This window comes from Homarus americanus, unplaced genomic scaffold (genome assembly GCF_018991925.1).
Source record: "Homarus americanus isolate GMGI-L3 unplaced genomic scaffold, GMGI_Hamer_2.0 scaffold47177, whole genome shotgun sequence".
Lineage (NCBI taxonomy): Eukaryota > Metazoa > Arthropoda > Malacostraca > Decapoda > Nephropidae > Homarus > Homarus americanus.
The window spans coordinates 1,872,856-1,897,500 of record NW_024723484.1 but is presented as its reverse complement, the minus strand read 5'-3'; the positions used below and the strand labels follow the sequence as shown (position 1 = coordinate 1,897,500).

General features: G+C 42.1%; 1 long non-coding RNA gene across 1 annotated transcript in view; it reads right to left on the bottom strand.

Annotated features, from left to right (window-relative positions):
* LOC121863486 overlaps positions 1-24,645 on the bottom strand; it is a 135,654-nt gene that overhangs the window by 22,440 nt on the left and 88,569 nt on the right. Inside the window, exon 2 of the long non-coding RNA XR_006088405.1 lies at positions 14,525-14,573. This is a non-coding gene — a long non-coding RNA (uncharacterized LOC121863486). The remainder of the gene's footprint in view (positions 1-14,524; positions 14,574-24,645) is intronic.

Genomic DNA, 24,645 nt, shown 5'->3' with positions numbered 1-24,645 from the left:
TACAATGGCTATCTGGGGGTCCAATCTGAGGTGTGTCCCATCCACCACTTATGCCCACAACCTTACCTAATAAAAGGTCAGTGGTGGTGGTGGAGGTCAGTGGTGGTGGAGGTCAGTGATGGTGATGGTGGTGGTATTGGTGTGGGTGGTGGTGGTGGTGGTATTGGTGTGGGTGGTGATGGTGGTGGTATTGGTGGTGGTGGTGGTGGTGGTGGTTGGTGGTGGTATTGGTGTGGGTGGTGATGGTGGTGGTATTGGTGTGGGTGGTGGTATTGGTGGTGGTATTGGTGTGGGTGGTGGTGGTGGTATACAGTCACTATATACACATACACAGTACAGACATACAAACAAAAGATCTTCCTGAGTACAACCACACAACGTACTCTAACACCTCAGTGACTCACAGCTAAAGTATGCTTCACTTAACACCAATACAACATACGAATTCAATATATGTGTTCCCGAATATAAATAATGTATCGTTTAATGTAATATCAATATCTAGTAACCAACTCAGGCGCGGCTCTATATAAATATTCACCCATTACTATGTACCTAACTCTTTTTTTAGGTCATTAGATACATCACTCACTCATAATATACAAAACTAATGAATTTGTTGTGTATTCTTGTATATTCTCATAACACTGGACAATACTCAGTTTGCCTTTTGATTTGTATAAGAAAATAATACTAATGTGTAGATGACCAAGTGCCTGCAAGTCCCTATAGGTGAACATTTATAAGTTAACTAAAGAAGAAAATTTCGCAGGGAGAGAATTGAACTATCATGAGGTGTGAGGAATAATATCGAAGGAGTAGGATGCTCGTCCGTGTCATTAATGTAAACTGCGTATTGACAGTCCGTAGAGGAGAGAGAGAGAGGGGAGCTTCTGGGTGGAAAGCAGAGGATGACGGGTTTAAATTTCAATATTGGCCATTAAACGATAAAATAATGCGAGAGGGGGGGTAAATGACAGGAGATGGAGGGAGGGGTACCGTGAAAGTTGGATCATTGAAAAGGCATTTAGCTTTCGATTGGATTTTGTTAAGGAGAGTTAAGGAGGAACGGAGCACCCCCCCTCGGCCCCTCATAACGTTAGAGCACTCTGCTAGGTGACGGAGAATGACGTAGAGAAGGAAAGGTCAGGCAGGAACGAGTCGGGAGAAGGAAAATTCAAAATTGTCTTATAACATATTTAGAAAGGGTGGGTGAGCGTGTTGATTCAAAGGTAGTGTGAGGGTTCTGATTAGACCTAAAATACTGAGGCGAGAAGAATGTGAGGATAGGAGGGCTAAGGAGGAGGAGGAGCAGGAGGCTGAAAATTGCCTTGCCTACGTGAGATGGTTAAACCTTGCTCGGGTTTATTGAATGTTATAAGGTTGGTGCTTCCCTAATTCGCAATGGTTGTAAAAATTGAGAGTTGAGGTGGTGGAAATGATGCTACAATGGCCTACAAAGCCTGGCTGAGGTGTTGTAATCAGAGCAGTGTGTGCGTGTGTAATGAGAACTGGTGCTGTTTGGTCGTCTGTAAACGGGTTTGTTTATGTTTATTGAAAGTGGTGTCCATACATAAAGAAAATCACGGTCAGTTTTATTTTGAGCAAGAGTACAAAGTTTGAGGCATTAAAATTCCACGAAATATGAAACAAGAATTCAAAATTAAGTAAAATTGACACAGTGCTTAGAAAGGGTTAATAAGAGGTTAACCAAGAAGAAAAAACACCCGTTGATTTAGTTCATAGTTTCCCACCGTACCCGCCAATCACACCATGTAGTAGTGACAGAGGATTAAGATGCACCAAATAACTGGAAAGCAGAGTTGAACTTGTAAGGATAAGAGTGGATCGACAGTTAATGGTTGGCATGACACGCAAACTGAGAAGCTAACTTGTTCAAGGTGGGGTTCTTTTAGTGAGAGCTGAGGTTAAAGACAATGAATGTTTAGTCTGATGTAGAAAGAACGATATCCATTTATAACAATGGGTTGTATAGCGACAAATTTTCAAGCGTTGGTGAATACATTGAAAGTGTGAAAAACTTGCCAGGGACCGGAGCTAATTCATAAAGACATTTCTGAAGAATTAACGAGCAACTGTCATCTGGTTCAGGAACTTTTACAGGATCGGAGTGTCGGAGAGCAGACAAAATGTTGGCACTTTAAAATTTTTGGGGATGAGCATGAAAGAAAAACTGGTGGGATTGCCTTGCCGAACACCACGATTGTCTGGATCAAGAATTGGGTTCCTGGCAAACATACAGGTCAAGGGGATTTACCTTTTCCTTGGCATATAGTTATAGTCCGAAGAGAGCAGCTCGAGTAAGAAGTGGAGCGGAAGGGTTGGAAAAATTGTGGTAAAAAGGTTTTGCCAGAGACCAGAAAAAAAGGGTGACTGTTGGAAGAGACTGAGAATGGAATGTAGAAACTTGTTTGAGAATGCCGATGGTATGTCTGTCTTGGCGTTGGTTCCGTGTAGTGATATATAGCCTATGAGCGTTGAGGTAAAGGTTAGGTTACCAGCATGTGTACCGGATATGCTATTTACTTCTCTCCAATGGCTTTTTAGCATGACATATTGAACCAAGGAGATGCAGGCTTTCCGTTAAAGGGTTGAGTGAACACTGATTACAGAATTCACGAAACTTATCCCAGAGTTTAAGGAACCATAATGACTAGCTGCAGAAAAAAAAATTGCAAGGAAATTATTTTTTTCCTCGGAGACAAAATGCCGTAAAGGCTTGAGTGACCGGTAAAGTGAGAGTAGCAGCGACAGGAATCTGCAACGAAATAAATTATCCGGACACTATTTATAAAAACTGTTATTCGTCAATACGTAATTGATTAAAATTAAAAGGTAAAACATTTCCCCATCCGACTAATGTATAACTTTTTTTTCCACCATGCGAGTAAAGGCTTATTTTTCACACTCGGTAACAGCGCTAAATGGAACGCAAATATTTTATGCAACACAGATCTAGTTTTTCCGTATATTTTCGACTGAATAATCAAATTAAAGGTCCAACAGTAAATAATGATAAAATAATAATAATAATAATAATAATAATAATAACACTAGTAATAATGATGATGATGATAATAATAATAATAATAATAATAATAATAATAATAATAATAATAATAATATCCTCACTACAGCAACAGACCCCGGACTCACTGAGGAACGTTAAGCTGGCCGGCATAAGAACCTAACAAGTGTAAAGACGTGAACAGACCGAGCAATTTCAGTTCATAAGTACAAGATATATATATATAAACAGACAGTAAAGTCCAAACGACACCGATATGTAAAATTTCAGGTGTAAAAAGTATAATCATGCTATATAACAGACATCAACACGAAACCACATGCAGACACACGCACACACACTCAAGCACAAACACAACTACACGAAAAATCAAATACACGAACGCAGAAACTCATATGCAAGTCATACATATACGCACGCACGTAAATAACACACACTGAAAACACAAACATGCATCCACAAGTATATACATACGCGGACCCGAAAATAGAAGCGCGTGCGCACACACACACACACACACACACACACACACACACACACACACATTTTTACCATACCAAGATATCGTGTTGTTACGTGTATGGGATAAAAGGAAGATTAAATCCCTAAGGTCTTGCAGCCTGTAATATCAGCAGCTTGCTTATACAGTGGTGGCAGCTTGAGTGGCGGGCCCATGACAAACTGGGTCCCAGGCAGGCAGGCACTCCTGTCATCAGCCCACAACAATGGTCACGCTCCAGGTTTCGTACCGTGGTCCTGGGTGTCATACAGGAAATACCAACGATATCTTGACGCGTCTGATCCACCTTACAGCTTACACCCAGAGATCAGGAGACGAGGGTCTTATTTCTGTTTTTTATTTCCCAATTTGTTAACTTCATTTTAACGTGTAACTTCAACTTGACCGAAGGTTACAGTAAAAATAAACAATGTTCATGTTTTTCTGTGCTTTATTTTCTCTTACAGTGTGATTTCACTGTTTTATATATATATATATATATATATATATATATATATATATATATATATATATATATATATATATATATATATATATATATATATATATATCCACTTATGGCTGGAGGTACAATTTTCTGCACGATTTTCCCCTGACAACAACTTTGTCGTAATGTGTCATCAAAACGATAAAAATATCACCGTTGACATGATTACCGCCATTTTCCCATTACATTACCCTCGTGTTGGAAATCGGTCATAAATCAAAATAATAAGACATTAAACAAACACGTCATCAAGGGCACCAACCAAGAATTTACAGAAAAAATGCAAGACAAGTTTAGAATTGATTTCCTTAACAATGGCTGATGCAACCGAGCCTGCTATATTGCACGGATCTCTCGGTAATTTCTGTCTAGTTTCACTTAATTTTTAGCCCTATTTTTTTTAATCCCCCAAATCTGCCTTTTCAATCCTATCAAATACCACAATGAAATATAAACCCAAATATTTTTTTCCCCCAATCATCAACGTGAGTCCAGGATAGAATCTCTTCCCCACAGTCAGGAGTGAACCAGCCCGGACATTAAACAAGTCGTGTGGATACTGTCTTGAATTAATGGTGGGCGGCTCCCTCTCTACCCCTCGCTCGCCGCCGCCTGCCGCTGCTGGCGTTGTCTTAACCTGCTGTGTGCTGAGCTGGTTCCTAACCCGAATTCCACACCGAATTTCTTCCTTTTTAGCCAGCCGGATGTAACGTAACTGGCCAAGTAAAGTTACAATATGCCTGCAATTTTTTTCTTGGAATTTCACAGACGGCGAACGGATTACTGAATTAAACAGTGTGTGTGTGTGTGTGTGTGTGTGTGTGTACTGAGCATGAAATGAAGGGATGAACCATGACAGATAGATGAGGAGGGGGGAGGGGGGTGTGCATGACAGAAATGAGTGAAACATGACAGGAAAGGAGGGGGATGGAACAGAGTGCAACAGGAAAGGTTTGAGCGTGACAGAAGATAACAAAACGAAAGCAAGAGAGGAAGTGAGGAGACTGGGAGGAGCATGACAAGGAGGGGAGGAGAGTGGGAGGAGCATGGCAGGGAGCAGAGGAGCATGACAGGGAGCGGAGGAGCATGACAGGGAGCGGAGGAGCATGACAGGGAGGTGAGGAGAGTGGGAGAAGCATAGCAGGAAGGGGAGGAGAGTGGACGGAGCATGACAGGGAGAAGAGATGGGTGAAATATGACAAAGGTAAGAAGAGAGGGAGCATGAGAAAAGGGAAGGAAAGGGGGAGGTGCACGACATAAAGGAGAAGAGAATAAGAGAATGGTAGAAAGAGGACAAGATGAAGAGGAGCATGATGGAAAGAAGAGAAGACGCAGAGGAACACACACACACACACACACACACACACACACACACACACACACACACACACACACACACACACACACACACACACACACACACACACACACACACACACACACACACACACACACACACACACACACACACACACACACACACACACACACACACACACACACACACACACCAAGCTTGGCTCAGGTAAATAATAACATTAAAAGTCGTGAATACAAGTTACTTATCGGAACGTCTACAGATCTCTTATGATGGTGACGGGGAAGCTGGTCCCATTAAACACACACACACCTGTACATCACGCCATAAAACAGCTTTACCACACACCTGTACATCTACGCCGCAGATAGCTTTACCACACATCTGTACATCACGCCGCAAACAGCTTTACCACACCTGTACATCACGCCACCAGATAAGCTTTACCACACACCTGCCCATCACGCCGCAGATAGCTTTACCACACACCTGTACATCACGCCGCAGATAAACTTTACCACACACTTGGCACATCACGCCGCAAACAGCTTTACCACACACCTGTACATCACGCCGCAGATAGCTTTACCACACATCTGTACATCACGCCGCAAACAGCTTTACCACACACCTGTACATCACGCCGCAGATAGCTTTACCACACACCTGTACATCACGCCGCAGATAGCTTTACCACACACTTGTACATCACGCCGCAGACAGCTTTACCACACACTTGTACATCACGCCGCAGACAGCTTTACCACACACCTGTACATCACGCCGCAGACAGCTTTACCACACACCTGTACATCACGCCGCAGATAGCTTTACCACACACCTGTACATCACGCCGCAGACAGCTTTACCAGTCATTCTGTTTTTGGACGAGATCTCGGGCTGCATTCGACAGGCAACACGATCACTTGTCAACAAATAATCGTCATGTACTTCACAGCTGCACTACAGGATACACAGACAAGGGGGAGATATATTATTGTATCGTTTCCCTCCAAATAAAAAGTGACAGGGACAATACATAGCAGGAATTAACGCCAAACACTGGACGTCGACTGTTAACACCAGACTATGTAAAGTTCACGTCATTCAAGGTAAGTACAGAACGACAGCTATTCATTCCATAAAGAGAAAATCACATAAGTCTTCCGGATATATCAACACAGCATCATGGAGTGTGGATTATTCGTTAACAGTTGTAAAAAAAAAATATCCGGCTATTCTTGATATGCCGACGTTAGTTGTACAGGAAACTTTAATGTGAGCGAGTGTCGGGTTGTCATTATCCTAGGGAAAAATACCGAGCACGACTTATGGGTGTTTTTTCTTATTGGTCGAGCTGGTCCTTTAAGGCACTGCTAGTCTTAAAATACAACTGAATAACTTTAATATTAAAATAATAATCTTTAATGTTTTGTGTAGTTTTATGGATACAAAAATATGAAAATATTCTTTAAAGCTCAACACCAACCTCATTGTATCAAACGTTTATAATAACAACTAATAATAAAATGAACATGTACTTAAAAATGGAGGCAAAGTTTAAGCGTAAAACCCGTTTTTAAAAAAGCGTGCATGAAAAAAAATCCCCTAATTGGGCCTCAGGCGCCGGGCTCAGGAGTGACGTCACACTCGGTAATTGCGTGTGACTCCACGCCTGACCCCGGCCGGCGCCTCAACCTCTATTTGGGATGGAAAACGCTGACGTCAGACACACCTTCGAATGGAGACAATCTTCAGAATATTCCTACAAGCTTAAAGAAAACAGAACCAAAAGTTTCGGAAAATAATATCTGAAGTTTTCACTATGTAAAGCAACGGCTGCCATCTTGGTTGACCTACATCGACAGAACAGTGTAGGAGCCATTAATGAAAAACGTCAGCATAATTGATTTTTTATATTTTTTTATAAACTAAAGTTTATTATCTGTTGCACAACCAAAATAAATACATGAAATATCTGTTTCCCACACAATAGTTGGTAACCACCATGATGAACAGATAAAAAAAGGTAATATCAGTGGTAATATCATCTACATTTCACCTCAACATGTTAATCTTTACATGGTGATCAAATCTGCCGTCTCCTTGTAGTGTGTACTGTAAGTGTAGTGACGAGACAAGGACGCCACCATTCAGGTCAAAGGTGATATTTACGAGCATCAGTCAGGAAGAGATAAATTCACTCCCCAAAATATGCAGATGGAAACAAAACAACCTCGACAACTAACAATATCTGTCATCTAACTGTGGGTTATACATCACTGGTTGATAGATGGTGAAAAGTTACTTGAGATTATAAATTACATCAGGATAAAACCACAAAAAAACACTAATAAAAAAAAAAAATCCCAGTACAAAAATCCCCCAAATCCCACTTACCTAAACGACCCTCAAGTAATGCCTGATATTGGCCACAGTGTCATGGGAATTTTGTCCGCGCGGGAGTGTACCTACAGCAGTGTGTGTGAGTATAATGCCCAGCCTAAAAGAGGGGGAAAATACTGTAGGTAATTCTGAGAGGTGAGGGGAAGCATGAGGGGGTGAGGGTAAGTATGGGGGTGTGAGGGAAGAATGAGAGGTACAAGCGAGAAACATGAGAGGGGGAAGAGAAGCAAGAGAGGGGGGAAAAGAAGAATGAAAGTGGGGTAGAGAGAGAAGCATGAGAGGGGTGGAAGTGAAGCAAGAGAGGGGTGAGAGTGAAGCATTGAGAGGAACAACAAAGAAGCATAAATAGAATGAGAAACATGGGAAGGGTGAGAGGGACGATAAAGAAACATGAGAGGAGTGAGACATAAGAGAGGGGCGAGGGAGGCCGGAGTGGGGGGAGGGGGGTGAGAGAGAAAGAGAGAGAGAGAGAGGCCGGAGTGGGGTAGCATGACCAGCAGAGAGGCCCGAACACCACCTGGGCGTCTCATTCACCCCGAGTCTTCCCCAGCCTGACTGTAAAAACATCTGCCTCGTTCAAAATCAACTCCACTCCCGCCACAACACACACACACACACACACACACACACACACAGAATAAACTCAGTTCCCCGTTCGAAATTGATAAAACAGAATCTACGTATTTTTATCAATAATACACCCAAACAAAAAAAATATAATAAAGACGAATTTGTATCAAGTGCTTTCTTCCAGGGACGTGGGGGTCAGGGTCGCCAGATCATCATTACTCAACCTGGGTAAATAAAATCCATTGCAATAAACCCGGGTCACAGTGACATTTTTATTTACTTATTTTTCTTCAGGGTCCATCACTTGTGGATTAATAATTGGGCATAAAACTCAATATAAACTTTATGGGTCGAAAATCAGTTCATCTTGACCGAGTTTTCCAAGGGGGATTAACTAGAATGGTTTAGATGACTCTGTTTGGGAGATGTGTAAGCAGTATGAGCTAAATTGTTTGTGTATGAACCCTAACATAATAAGACATTTGTTAAACCACCATCACCATCATCATCATCATCATCAGTATCATCATTCATCATCATCAGTACCATCAAAAACACTATTATCACCAACAGTCCCAATTTCATCAACACCACCACCACCACCACCACCAATCACCATCATTATCAGCAGGACCACTACCAACATAACCACCACCACCATCACTAGCACCACAAACACCAATCACCACTGGCACCACCATCATTTTCAGCAGGACCACCACCACCATCACCACAAACACCATCACCACCACAAACACCACTACCACCAGTACCACAATCATCAGCACCACCATCATCAGCACCATCATCATCAACAGCATCAGCAGGACAGGTGGCTTGTGGTGATCTCTCGCCCCATCTTGCCGTCATTTCCAATTGAGGCCGGGTTGTATTTCAATGGAGCGGCGGGTTTTACGAGTCCCAGACGACCCACAAGGCTCCTGTGATCACCGGACGCGGCCCTTTGTTTCGTCATCACGACCCATCAGCAGCCGCGCCCGTGCCACGCATCCCCAACACCACAACACTCGCCCAGGTGCTGCTGCTGGGGGTGGATGGGGTGCTGCTGGGGAAGGTTAGTGATGGGGAGGCCGGGTTGCTGGAAAAGGTGGTAGGGCTGGGGTGGTGGGAGCTAGTGGAGGTGGTGGCGGTGCTGGGGAGGGGGTGGTGGAGGTGGTGCCGGTGGAGGTGGTGGCGGTGCTGGGGAGGGGGTGGTGGAGGTGGTGCCGGTGGAGGTGGGGCAGTGCTGGGAAGGTGGAGGCGGTGCTGGTGGAGATAGAGGCGGTGCTGGGGAGGTAGAGGCGGTGCTGGTGGAGGTAGAGAGGCAGTGCTGGGGGAGGTGGAGGCGGTGCTGGTGGAGGTGAGCAGTGCTGGGGAGGTGGAGGCAGTGCCGGTGGAGGTGGTGGCGGTACTGGTGCTAGGAACAAGTTAGGGTAGAACTTGAGAATATAAAAAAAAGAGTATTGTTATTATTGTTCTTTTATTGTAGTAGACGTAGTTATGGTGATGATAATAGCAGCGTTGGTGTGGGCAGTGGTCGAGGCCGCGGTAATGGATCACCAACAGCGGTAAGAGAAACAGAAGAAAAAGAACATGTATTAGTTTGTGTTCCAGTCAGGGTGAGTGGGTGGAGCCGGTAGTGGTGTGGAATGATAAATAATGATGATGATGGTGGTAGTAGTGGTAAGTGGTATTATGGGTAGACGTCTAGTGAGTAAAGTACAGTGATGGTGGTGATAGTAGCGTATAGGTGAGGATGATGATCGTTGTAGTTGTGGTAAGTGGAAGATGGAAGTAGGGTTGGTGGTTATGAAGGTTAGATGAACACGATAGTAGTCAATAAATGCTTCGGAGGCAGAGACTGAGTTGGTAGTGGTAGTGATGAAGATTATTGAGTCTGTGGGTATTTTCTGACGGTAGCGGTATAGAAGTGGGTGTGACGATGGTAATAACGGTAATGCTAATGGACTGACAACCAAAGCTGACAAGCCTATTTCTGACGCCTTGTTTTGGGTATACTGCTGCACTACCTTGCCCTCACTGAGTCCCTCTCCTAAAACATCGGTATGCAGCGACACCTGAATTCATGTTGTGTATACGGTAGATAAAACAGCGTCAAAACTCCTATATCATACCTGGCCGGGTTTTCTTATCCTCCTCAGTTACGGGTTCCGAATTATCGAATGAACCTTTGAAAATCGAGAGCCAGTGTGTGGTTGGTCGTGCACACAGCCCGGGGTCCAGAGCCACCACTACCACCACCACCCGCCGCCTCAATGGCTGTCCACACACCAGCCATCACATGGAGCTAAATTTCCGACGACATCCTTCCTTCAACATTTCTCCGCCGACTTCACATCCTCTTGCGTCACTCTGTCGGGTCCCGGGTCACGACCACAAACACCTCCAACTGCTTGATAATTTTTATAAAGTCTAATACTTATATATAATAATAATCTCTACACATTTACGAAAATAAAAGTTTCACTAAATAACCTTGTAGTTTTACGTATTTAAGCTTAATATTTAACCCAAGAACACAAAACATATTTTTTTTCAGAATATTACCACAGCCAATATAAAGTATGTGACGTTGACGAGAAAGTCGGCATCCCCGTCTACACCAATCAGAGAATAGAGTTTTTAACTTACATTTTTCTACGTTGTTTATGTTAATCCGATGACCAGAAACTTAAAAAAAAAAATAGGTATTTAAGAGGAAAACAAATATACTATAAATAATAATCATAAGAAATGACTCAGCACTGATTTCAAAAGTTTGTCTAAAAAAACAATAAAATATAAGTGGACGTCACTAATTACACATTAAAGTAGTTTTTAAAGGGATACTTTCATTACCAGTCATAATGTTAATCATAATTCTGGGATCAACCCCACCTCTTATTTCCCTCATTATTAATCTACTATACCCTAGGACACATCCCTTGCCCTTAAAGACTTGTTTCTTCCTATAAAGCATTACGTGCCCATCAACCACACCTCGTCCTCCTGATAACCGCCCCAGGTTATGTTATGTTATATTTTGTGTCATGAAATCTGGAGATGTGACTGGTGGTAATTTATACCTGTGTTACACCTACTCCATGCTAAGTAATAACAAGACCAACATTTATTCATTATATTAACAAGAGTGACCAAGATCTGTGCATCAGCTGCTTCACTGTGGGATGGTCTGCGTGGAGTGTACAATAGTACCCTCAGTGAATCAGTCAGTCAAGGATTAGTAGTCATGGAGCTTGACTCAGAAAAAAACAAAATTAGGATGAATTTTTCAGCCGTAGCCATGTGTTCTAAAACAAGCTGTACGTGACAGAGAAAATATAAGAGAGTGGAAGTGAAGAGAGTGTGACGGAGACATAGTGGAGGGTGCGTGACTCCCGGAGAGTGTCTGGTGGCGGCTATCAGGGAGCAAGATGTATGGGTGATGTTATCTCGCTACATTTGTATGTCCACGCCACGCTAACCCCAGCTGCTATGTGTCCACCCTTGGTGACAATACAACGATAAGGAACTTTGGCGGTAAGGTTCACTTGCAAGAGCATCTCTAAAACAAAACCAGTTGTGTTGGAATATATGACGACTATTATTCTCAGTCCTACCTAAAGCGAGAGGAACTGAGCAGTCTATACACAAAGGAGCAATTCTCGTGATGTCTACAGTAATGATAGAGCACGTAGTCAATTTCTACAGCGAACAATTATGGTGTGCGAGGCGACGGCCAGACATCCATCAACACTGACCTAAGTGTATGATGCTTAAGCCATAATGACCAACTGCTGTCCCTCGCTATCTCCACACGCCTCACTGTTAGACTTAATATGGTAAATTAATCAAACATGACAGTCAACATTTAAGGAATACACGACCATATCACTCACCAACTGTATGAGAGATTAGCCAGACGGTCACCAGAACCTAACGTCACCCTCAACTCTATAAACCATACTGCATCACCATAAGAAGGCATAATGACCTTCTTGCATGAGGTCACCAGGTTATGAGGAGGCATTGTCGAGACTTTGTCCACCAACTATTAGTTCCTACGACATTCGTCACCCAGTGTTTATACGACAAAACAATTCAGGACGTCAACAAGATGAAAAGACATTTTGTTCTTTTAAGTTAAATTACATGAGAAGTGTTGTTGAGATATCGTCTGAAAGAAAGACCCATTAAATGTACGGATCAATAGTTCCCAAAGTCGATGCCTCATCATCTTAACAAGGCAACCAAACCTCAACATCCAAACACACTTATTCATAAACATAGTTACAAAACATTCCATACACATTAAACAAATAAATAAAAATGTAAATTAATATTGTATTATCTAAACAAAACGTCAAAACACTGTATAATAACTAGCACAGACAAGGCAATTTTTTCACCACCTTAACACAAAGTACCAAACTTATAAAACAAGTGAAATGCATTAATACATCAGTTCCTTGTCGTGTGTCTCTCTCTTAATAATGAAAACAATCACCGCCTTTGTTATTGTTTCTCCCAACACTGTGTATCAGCCGACTACTATGTAAATTTCATTATACTTTGTTATTGTAAATCACTTGCCCTCAACACCTAAGACAAGGTATGTATGAGCACGTCACTGGTTCATTGTTTTGTCCTTTGTTTTACATTATATATCGCTATATATACTGTATATATAATTCTAACTACCGTACTGCCATATTGGTAATCAGTGTACGTGCAATTATCTCTCTAATTACTTTGAGACGATATATCTAGTGGTAGACTAAATATGAAAGGTTCCTGGATTTGGATTTAAAGAATTTGAGAAATGTAAAAGATATGTGATCTCTCACTGTTAATGAAGTCATCAAGATATAGACGCTGTGAAAATCGTTTAAAGGTCAACTTTAAAGTTGACTTGTCAAAAATAGAGGGCACTGCGGGCCCCTGTGTTGAGGTGTTAAGCTTGACTTCTAACCCATATAAAAAGTGAGTGGAGATCTGAAAATAATAATAATAATGAAGGGTCTTGGACTCTTGGTGTACTGGGCCAAGGCACAACCAAAGGAATCAAAATGATCCGACTATAAAAGACGTGATGGTACTAGATAGCATATAGATGTAACGAAGAAACAGCATACGGAGACGAGTACACGAGTCAACATTACCATCACAGAGGGACAATCAAGGGATATGGGAGTGACTATAGTGATAATTAGGGTCGAGATTCTCAGAGATTCATATAGTAATTTTCCCCCAGCTATAGTTCTCGCATACAAACAGAGGCGTTAAAGCACAGCCGATCATATCCCTGGGTGACTACCAAAGACACTATCACTAGCACCCATTTGTACCTCGCGTTCACACACCAATGTCAAATGTCTGAACACGAGTACAACGCTTCCAGTTTGTGATTGTGTGGATATGACAACCAGTGTTTTTACATACCCACGGTTTATCTACAAGGTGTAATAACTGAGTATGAGTGAAGCTGGAGTGAATGGACTATCATCAACACGGGTTATCAAAGCGAGATCAATAAAACTCAGTGTAAATTAAAAGCAAAAAGAAATACAAGAGGGAACACACTATCAACACGTACAGGGCATCGAGGCTCATGACAAGGCGGACAAACAGACCAGACTTCGACAACGCCTTGGGGAGAAGCAATGGGGGTCTTCAAGATGGGATAATTATTTCAAACTAGGATAATTACACCAGACTAGAATAATTACTTCAGACTAGGATAAATACTTCAGACTAGGATAATTATTTCAAACTAGGATAATTACACCAGACTAGAATAATTACTTCAGACTAGGATAAATACTTCAGACTAGGATAATTATTTCAAACTAGGATAATTACACCAGACTAGAATAATTACTTCAGACTAGGATAAATACTTCAGACTAGGATAATTATTTCAAACTAGGATAATTACACCAGACTAGAATAATTACTTCAGACTAGGATAAATACTTCAGACTAGGATAATTATTTCAAACTAGGATAATTACACCAGACTAGAATAATTACTTCAGACTAGGATAATTACTTCAGACTAGGATAATTATTTCAGACTAGGATAATTAGTTCAGGTTCCTCGTACACACATATCCATACAGTAAACACAAGTCAAAGTACAGGTAAATCATACGACCCTCTTGCTGACCTTACCTTCTCCAAACTGCTTAGTCCTCTACGCTATAGGACAGCGCCCGCATACCTGCAAAGACAAAAAAATACATTATCAACAGTTATTCAGGTGAGGAGTATAGTGAATGATGAAAGTGAAGGAAGAAGATGACGGGGAAAGGGGGGGGGGAGGTCATAAGTCTGAAATGTGAAGGGGTGGCAGGGAGATTAAACGAGAAGGGGCAAAGGGAGGGAGACAGTTTGTAAAGGGAGGAGATTCCCTTTACATGTGCAGGTCGGTGTAACTATTGATATCTTGTAATCTACCTCCAGCGTGCGTAACATGGTGGAAAAACTGAGAATATTTCAGCAAGTGAGGCACTACATAATAAATGTATACACAGAACATATCGCTTAAGAGCAAATACTTTTGTTCGATACAAATGCCGAAGAATTCTGTTTGATGAATCACCGCTGTCTAGTTTAAATACACACACTAACTCTACTGAAATACATAAGTTCTTTTTTTTTTCACTTCCCGTGTGCGCTAAGGTCAACATGGTCTTTTTTAATGATATACTTCCTTCACTCTGCAAGACAAATCAATTTCCGCTTTAATATATCATACTAAAGTGTGTTTGCCCACGACCAGAAAATCTTATTTGTGCTTAAAATGATAACTATCTGTTGCACTCTTGGTATACGAGACACATTTTGTTTATCTAAATGGATTACCTTGAAGAGCGTCCTTCGTGTGGTCTATTTCTGTCCGCCAGGAAAGGGTGGCCTTATATGAAGGGCAACACCACAACATCGTGCCCCTCAATACTAACCTCTACATCAGTATCGACAAACCTGGAACACTAATTACACTTAAACCTAATTACAGCAATATGGTGTTCCATAAAAGAAGAAGGTCCTGTGGCCTCGACTTTCATCTTCACATAAATGTTTTGAACAAAAACATTTTTTGTTCTGTATTTCCCTTTTTCTAGAGGTAAATACAATTTAGGAGGGGAGTGTGATGATGGCAGTAGTGATTTGGTCATTGTCATGTGCAGGAGTGTGGCGCCCACCACCTGGGTCACCCGGGTCACGTCACCAACAATCTGATTATCCTGCCGTCCGCCCCTCCTTCCTGCCCTTCTTCCGTCCCCACCCACCATGTACACCGCCTTGCCGTGCTCCGCCTTTTCTTCCCACGCCCGCAACTCCTCCAGCCTCTCTTTCCTCCGCACAACACTCTCTAATCCATTCTTTCGCCACCAATCCCCCCATCGTCTACCGCTCTTGGGTCCACCTCCTTTGAAAAGAAGTCAGTCATCTGTAAAATTTGCAACAACAGCATTTGGGGAGCCAGACGTATGTTACAGCAGCAGGCGCGGTGGTCTACAACAGCAGCAGCAAATGAAGGGAGGCAAGCTGTCTATTACTCCAGCAGCTGTGGGGGAACATGGTGATCTGTAGCAGCACCAGGAGGAGGAAGAAGCCAGTCGTATAAAGTAGCAGGTGAAGGGGAGTGAACATCTGACGGGTCGCCGACTTGCCAGGCGGTATAAAAGACATTCATTATGGTGCAGAAAAAGTGCCTCCCCGCCTCCCTCCCTCACGAGTCCAGGTTGATAGATTCCATATGAATATTAATGAGTGGCTGGTGGCAGAATCTCCAGGACTAAGGATGGCAAGTGTTTAATTAGTTTTCTCAACTTTCTTAATGATCAACGTCTGGCAGTATTTTTCAGCAGCACACTTCCGCAGCAGAACCTAACTTAACCACATGTAGCTCACCAGTTAATTCCACAAAGGGCGTCTCACACATAAAAGTGGACCACGTATGGTCCCCCAACATATGCTAACTTGCAGTTTTATATCGCCTCTGCAGTCATGAAGGCTACGGTCACGACCCACTCACGAGAGATCACCAAATGCGCGACTAATCCCCCCCCCACACAACAATAATGGCCACTGGGTCTATTCTCCCCACGCCGGCAAATAACTTAACTAGATGAACCACACCAACCAATAAATTTATAATACTCTCCCAACTACGCACTTAAAACTACTTTATATCCTTGTGTGTTTGTGACGCGTGTTTCAGCTTACTTCCTCGACGCTACAATCTGTTTTTTCCTCTTTCTGTACACAAATACGTAGGTTAACAACTATTAAGACGAAAGAGAATTACCCCAGTGCTAGTCAACAATAAAAGATTAACGCAAGATGATAATTATAACTTATTTACCCCTAAAGATCATTAACATTACGCATATTATCACTGGAGATAACACAAGTGGAAGGTCTCACAGTGTTGGTAGTTACAGCGATAAGTGGCCACATGACTTCCTCTCAAGGGGTCACCAGACGGATCCCAGTAATCCATGTATATTTGTTTGTTTTTTCTGTTTTTAATCTAGGAAATGGAAGATTGTTTCATTAATTTTCCTGACGCACACAGTGTTTTATCAATGTGGCAGCTCTTTATGGTCCATATATGTAAATTTATTGTCACCACTTTTAACCATGCCACGTGATACATACACAATGATACAGCCCATTTACAACGGCGGGGGTCTCTGGTGGACAGCTTGAGGTCATGTATCACTAACACACACACACACACATCTGCCCCTACACCGCTCACAGTTCCCCTCAAAGTCATTTTATCTTGTGTATATCTGTAAACAAGATCCAAAAAAACAAACATTGGATAGTTTAATTAATTTTCTTTCTCTAAAAACAGCCTTCTAGATAATCAATTTCTTTTATATGACAATTTTTCGTTTCAAAATATTTAACTCTTACAGTACCAATGCCTTTACGCCTACATACAGAGCATAAAATTTAATCTAGTCTGTACAAACACGTTAGCTCTACACTATAGACAATTGAAAGACCTTAGGGGCATACCAAGATTTTATTTGTCTGGTTGAAAAATAAACGCGAAAACCACAACGAACAGACAGACGCCACTACTGATGAAAATACTCTGATAGAACTATACCGGGCGAGGGGCCATAAAGCCTCCCAGTTGTTACAAGAGAAGCAAGTGTGGAGTAAGTGAAGTCAGCCTGCTGTAGTGTAGCTCATCCCTCCCTCCTCCGCTTTCTCTTCCCTCCACAGTTACCCTACCTCCCTCCACTCTCTCTTCCCTCCCTCCCTCCACATCCATCCACCTCTCTCAACCACCTCAGACCGCTGCATTAGCCACAAGCTACTGAAGCCTAAGCAAACCAGGCAGTTACGATCTTCACATGCAAGGAAACTACCTAAAGAACCTTGAGACTGGAAAAGACAACTGAGAAGGGGTACTACTGAGAACACACACACACACACACAACAGTACCTCTCTCAGTGGTGAAATCCATCTTGTGTGTACCTCTGAAGGAGCTCAACCCCCCTACCCATAACTCTCGTCTTTTGTGCTGCTGTGATAGATCTGCATACCAAGTGAGTGAGTGAGAGAAAGAGAGTGACCCCCCCCCCCTCCTTCCTCTTTCCCTCCCCTACCATTTCCATACCACTCCGGAAGAATAGCGGGAAGACTATAAAAAGCCCCAGGATTTATGTGACAGGTATGGCAGCAGCTTGTTGAAGTGTAGTCAGCTTAGTCCACACAGCCTACTACACAAAGATGATATATCACACTAATACAAAACAGAATCCAATATAAGTTAGTTTTTCCACCAAGATAACAGAATATAGAAGAAAAAAATATTAAAGAAAGCACAATATTTATCTGCCCTGATAACGAAAGATTTTTATTTATTATTTTTTGTCATTTAGTAGACAAATTTGGTAGAGAAAATTTGGTTCAGCTACTTACAGAGGAGACATAAACATTGGTAAAAAATATATGACAATGCTAATGAATTCACTATTTTTTTTTCCTTACACAAAATATTACATAAAATTATACGAGGGTTTAACATAAAGAAAACAGAGAGGGATGGTGATAATAAATATGATACTGTTTAATGTTTGTGATGTAATCGTTTAAAAAAAAATATTAAAGAGCATTAATTAATAATGCAAAGAACAATTAGTTACACAGATTGAGCAAACAATCATTATAGTAAAACAAAACCTAAAAACTATTTCAAACTGGTAATAAAAATGGAAAGAGAAAAAAATAAATATAAAATTTCTCGAAGAATAATACAACTCAATAAATTATCAACTGTTCTGAATACTCCATTAAAAAATTTCTAAACATGTGTAACCCAGAATGACAAAACACAAAGAGAAAGAACAATATCATCAAGGGAAGGTATTGTGTAAGAGAACAGGAAAGGCCAGATGGTCCCTCACTCACACACACTTACCCACCAAGTTAAAGTATACTGTACTATCAACTGCAATCATTTTTTTTTGTACAGTATAGAGTAAGTAATTTAATGGCTACGGTTCTAAGCATAGTTCACGATGTCTTAATTTCTAAATCATGATATAGCCATCCTTATAAGACTTCCTGAGTAACACACATGTGGTTTATGGGAGTCATTTAACCTACGTCCGCAGCTCTATGATTCCCAACCTACCGTGGTTGATTGACTGACTCGCTAACTGGTAGAATATTTTGATTAATCTGATTACACGCAGCTTATGTCTTGGCTCATGGTCACTGTTGGCTATTTAAGCTAAATTATTCATACATTATTTTGTTTTATTTTTGTCTGGCTGAAGGAATGACGGAAGATTTTCATAATTTTTTAAAAAGGAAAATAGTCAAAGAGAGAGAGAGAGAGAGAGAGAGAGAGAGAGAGAGAGAGAGAGAGAGAGAGAGAGAGAGAGAGAGAGAGACCACAGCTGCTATTTACTGGTCGACATAATTGATGAAGAAGGCGCGGGTAATGCAATAAAAGGGGACATGATTGTGATGCCAGTATGGCCTTATTGCTACCTTCACTTGGTGTTATAGAGGAGCCAGACCTCCACACAAACACATTAATGAGCCACGTAAACATAACCATCACATCAATCCCAATGTTTGTCTTATGGCAATATGCAATGTCATGGTCGTGTCGTAAAATAAACTTACATCACTCAGACATTTCAGTAGGTGTGTTTCTAGGATAAAAATGCGTGCGTTACCTTTTACCACCATAATTCTCTACGTAATCTGGCACGTTACACCAGTTTACAACATAATGATCATTCCACCAAGATCATGTGACTCTGTTTGAGGGTCTCTCTTACCGGTCTGGCACCTTGTTTTTTTTTTTTTTTAAATAGCTGTACGATCTACCAAACTGCTGGTGCTTATTGCCAACACTCATTTATTTATCCAATGCATCCAAGCTAATCAATGATCAAGTAAAATTTTTAGGTAATATTCAAGTAGCGGGAAATTCTTAAAACTATTAGTGGTTAATGGTGGTGACTGAAAAGCTAACTACGCGTTCTTATACTATACTAATAACACCTTTGTTTGTCATAGGACGTAGCTGAATAGTTCCCACTGTCGTCCATAGTTTCCGGCATATTTAACAGTCTTTACAGAGTCGTGGCAGCATACTACACCTTCCTTTATACCTGTGATACTTCGATGTGATGGACAAGTAATTAATAAAGGAGAATGATCCCTGTCTACCAATACAGGTGTAGTTAAGGACGGTCCTACCTTTACCATCAGTCTAGTATTACAGTCTTACGTACAGGTATTTTAAACTACATCATATCAGTTAAATGCTGGTTACATAAAAAATAATATAATTTACTGATAAAGAAAAGATTAAAAAAGTGGCATACGTGTAAAAAAAAGCCTGAGACAAGTATTTATAGGTATAGTAAATGAAACAAAAAGTAAAAGATAGAATAACTCGTAAACAGGTAAGAATACAACATATCCCCACAGCCAATATTAAAGGAAAACACGTCTCAAAATAAAAGAAAAATTCGACCCGATTGAACAAAAAACTTGTGACCTCCTCCTCCCCGACTGATAATGATTATACCCACCCAGTTTCAAGATGTTACATCACCAGGAGAAAAAAATGAATAACCCAGAGTTCACAACTTAGCTAAGGGTTCAGACATACCCATAAACGGACAGACCCAAAGTAATTAAACATCACAAATCAAAGGTTACTGGGGGTATAAAAAGATGATTGGAAGAATAAATGAAGGTCTCCAACATTAAGTCACAATACCTTTTCAAGAGTAAAAAAAGAAAAACAAACTCTCATGTCCAGCTACATCATAGGAACAGAATCCCTCAACAATACCACTGAAAAAGAACTCCCCTCTTGAGTAAGATGGAACACGTCTCCAGGATCTCCAACACTGAGGGAGGCAGTCATGAGGAAGGTGGAGCACCCAGGGAGGGAGGGAGGTGTGTGACCCGACCCTCCTCTAGTTAGGTAGGACGGCCGGAAGTTCTCACCTTTATGGGTCACGGGTGATGGAGGGAGGGAAGGGGGAAGGAGGGTAGTGGAGGAGGAGGGAAGGTGAAGGGGAGGTGGAAGCTCCCGGGCATGTGTCAAGGCGACACCTGATCGATATGCCACTGATAAAGCTGATAGCTGGCCAAGTGGCAGAGCAACTCCCCGTTACACGCATTCTTACCCATTCCCTCTGTGTACAGCAGCTTTCTTCGTCCCACACAACTGCTCACATCCACACAATATCATCAACCCCCGGGAGGCTGCCCAGACAATGTCACTATAAAAATTATACATGAACAGTGCCCTCAATTACATAAGAATACACTGTACGGATGCTCATTCATTCATTTTTTATTATCAAAATCAACATAATTCAATGAGCTGCGAAATTCACTTAAAAAAACAACAACAACTAGACACTTGCATTCACCAATTTCATATACACAAACAAGACAATAAACCCTAAAGCCTGTCAGTATAACACACACACATGCCCGGAACTTATGGCCAGTGAAAATGTTGAAAGTCGCAACAAGAAGAGATCAGAAGATACGTCACTTACCAAGAGTGTATACACGAGCTCCTGTTTGCTTCCACTGACGAGCATTCGGGAGATGTTGCCTATAAATCACGTTTAATTTCTAACAGCTATAACCAGGTAACTTTTGAACATTTACAGTAACTAATTATTGTCTCATGTTGTGACGTTCTAACCATCGTTCAAAAGGTCAACCCCCCAGTCTATAATAACCTAACGTTGCCACACCCAAAGTAATACTCCCAATCAGACAAAAACAGAATCCCACACACTCCTCCTGACCCACCTGTTGTCAACCAGCTTCCCACAGTCGTCATTACCTCTCAATACAACTTTTCACCTTCCTACCTCACTCAAATAGATGTCACGAAAAGATGTATTATAAATGACCGGGTCTATCATTCTTTCCAAGCGTATCTCCCCAACTTCAATCTCTACGGTCTTTTTTCTTTCTTTCTTTCTCTCTTTCTTTTGTTCCCACTTTTTCTCTTTCTTTATCTCTCCCTCTTTGTGTTTTTGTTCATCTTCATCTCCCTAAACCCAGAAGTATTTTACCATTATTTTTGTTTTCAGTTCCTCGTAACACCAAACTTCTTAGAACTATTCTTAAGTTTCGACATTAAACTTGCTGATTTTTCCCTCCCTCCCTTTCTCCTCTTCCACCAGTACTACCCTTACCTCCTATCTATCTATCTATCTATCTATCTATCTATCTATCTATCTATCTATCTATCTATCCATCCATCCATCCATCCATCCACCACCACCCATTAATCTACCACCATCCCTTCGCTTCCACAACCATTACCACAACTACCTCTCATCCATCCATCCACCATTACTGGCGTGGCAGCTTTCCTGGTGTGTCAGTCAGTCTGGGTAACGCAGTGGCTCACGATCCACTACGCTATGTGTACTATTCCAAATGATACTAAATGTTACATAATACTTCCTTAAGATAAATGTACAGTATATATCAGGTGCAGCTCAGGCGATCAACTGGCTCATCCATGTTAATATTATGATTTTGTTGTTATCGATTCTGTATTTGTGTTCTTCTGGCTAAATACACGGTTTCAATATCAATTTCAATATCAAAAGAGAAAAGTGTAAGAGCGTCATAATGTCAGCTATGGTACTTCCGATACAAAGTGTTGGTGGCTTAGATTTAGCGCAGGAGAGAGGAGAAAGAGCAGTAAGGGGCAGGAGGGAGGAAGGGGAAGGAATGAGGAAGGGCTGTAAGAAAGACGGACAGGAGGAAGGAAAAGACAGAAGGAAGGAAGGAGGATGGGTAAGAAATGTACACACACTCTACCGCCTAAATGTGGATAAAAAAAATAGATGAGGCGCATAAAAAAATGGGTAAAATATATCCAGAAACCCGATAAGCCGTGTGTGAGTGGGAGGCATAAAAAGTGTTGGTTGGTAAGTAAGAGTCGAGTGACGGAGTGGTGGTGCTGATGATTCCTAGTAGTAGTAGTTGTGGCGACCTGTGGTGTAATGGTCAGCATGCTCGCCTCGCAAGAGAGAGGACTCGGGTTCGATCCCCAGGCAAGGTGAAACTATGGGCAAGTTCTTTACGCCATTTGTCTTTGTCTACCCAGCAGTAATTGGGAACCTGGATGTTTTTCGATTTGCGGATCGTGTTCCGGGGTAATGGTCAGCCAGTGCAGTTGGCGAGTTGCCCGGTCTTCTCGGGATTATTCCTTGACACTGGGTCATGCAGCTTGTTAACTTAGGGCGTGGTTGTTGTGTTGGCGACAGCTTGTACACCTTAAACAAATTCACGCCTAGGTGGCTCTTGGGGCGGCCATCCTCGTTACACGAGGGCACAATTATTATTTTTAGTCATGATAGTGGTAGTAGTGGTGGTGATAGTTGTAACAGTGGTGGTAGTGGTAGTAATAATAGAGGAAAATAATAGTGGTGGCTGGGCAGCATTAACCCGTGGAGTAGAGTGGCCTTAGTAGTAGTAGTAATAGAAGTAGTAGCAATGGTAGTGGTGGTGGTAGTAGTAGTAATGGTGATGGTAGTAGTAATGGTGGTAGTAGAGGAAAATAATAGTGGTGGGTGAGCAGCACTAACACATGGAGTGGAGTGGCCGTGTTAGGCTCCCCCGGGCGCGGTCATTAAAACACAGTTAACCTCCCAGCCACATGGTCGCACGTGCTGGGGACCCGCTACTGGGGGCCAACACCACCAGGGAGAAGGAAGAAGAGTAGAGGAAGGAAGGAAAGAAGAGGAGTAGAGGAAGGTAGAAAGTAAAAGTTGGAGGAGGAAGGAAGGAAAAGGAGGAGGAGGAGAAGGAAGAGGAAGGAAACAAAATGAGCAGGAAGAGGAAAGATGAGGAAGAGCAAGAGAAGAGGAGGAGGAAGAGGAGAAAAGGAGGAGGGAGAAGAGAAAAGGAGTTAGAGATCGAAAAAAGGAGGAAGAAAAAAAGGAGGTGGAGGAGAAAAGGGAGGAGGAGGAGAAGGGAAAATTAAAAACATGAGGGAGAAAATATAGGAGGATGAGGAAGAAACAGCGTACTAGGGATGTACTAGAGGAGTGAGGGGGTAGCACCACCGGGGAGGAGGAAGAGGAGGAGGAGGAGGAGGAAGGAAAAAAAGAAGGAAGAGGAATGGGAAACAGGAGAGAAGCTGAGAAGGAGAGGATAAGAACACGTTCCCGAGACCTGACCTGGGAAATGGTGGGGGGGTAAGAGGACCAGCTGGGACGGAAAGAGGAAAGGCAGAAAAGAAGATAATGAGGGCAGAAGAAAAGGTGAGAAAGGAAGGAGGAAGGAGGAAGACAGGAGAAAATAAAGAGGAAAGACAGACGGAAGACAAGCCATCAAAGATTGAAGAAATTAGTGAGAGTTGGAGGGGTAAAAGAACTGCGATGAGGAGAGACCGAAGATGAGGAGGAAGGAAGAGGAGGGAATGGAGGAAAGGGCAAGACTCTAGAAGACAATAAAATAAATTAAGGAAGGGTTAAGGACAGGGTCGTGAGGCGGCAGGAAGGAGGGAGAGAGAGAGAGAGAGAGAGAGAGAGGATATGAAGGGATACGTAAGGGAAGAGGGAGGAGAAGAGGACGGAGGTGGACACACACACACGCACAGGGGACGGTGAGTGAGTGTGGTGGTGCTTCAGGAAAGATATAACTTGACGGTGGACAGGTAGGCGGAGGACACCAAGCAGGTAGTCTGTAAGAGGCAGACCGGGAGAGCAGGCAAGGTAGTGTACAGGCTGGAAGGGTATAC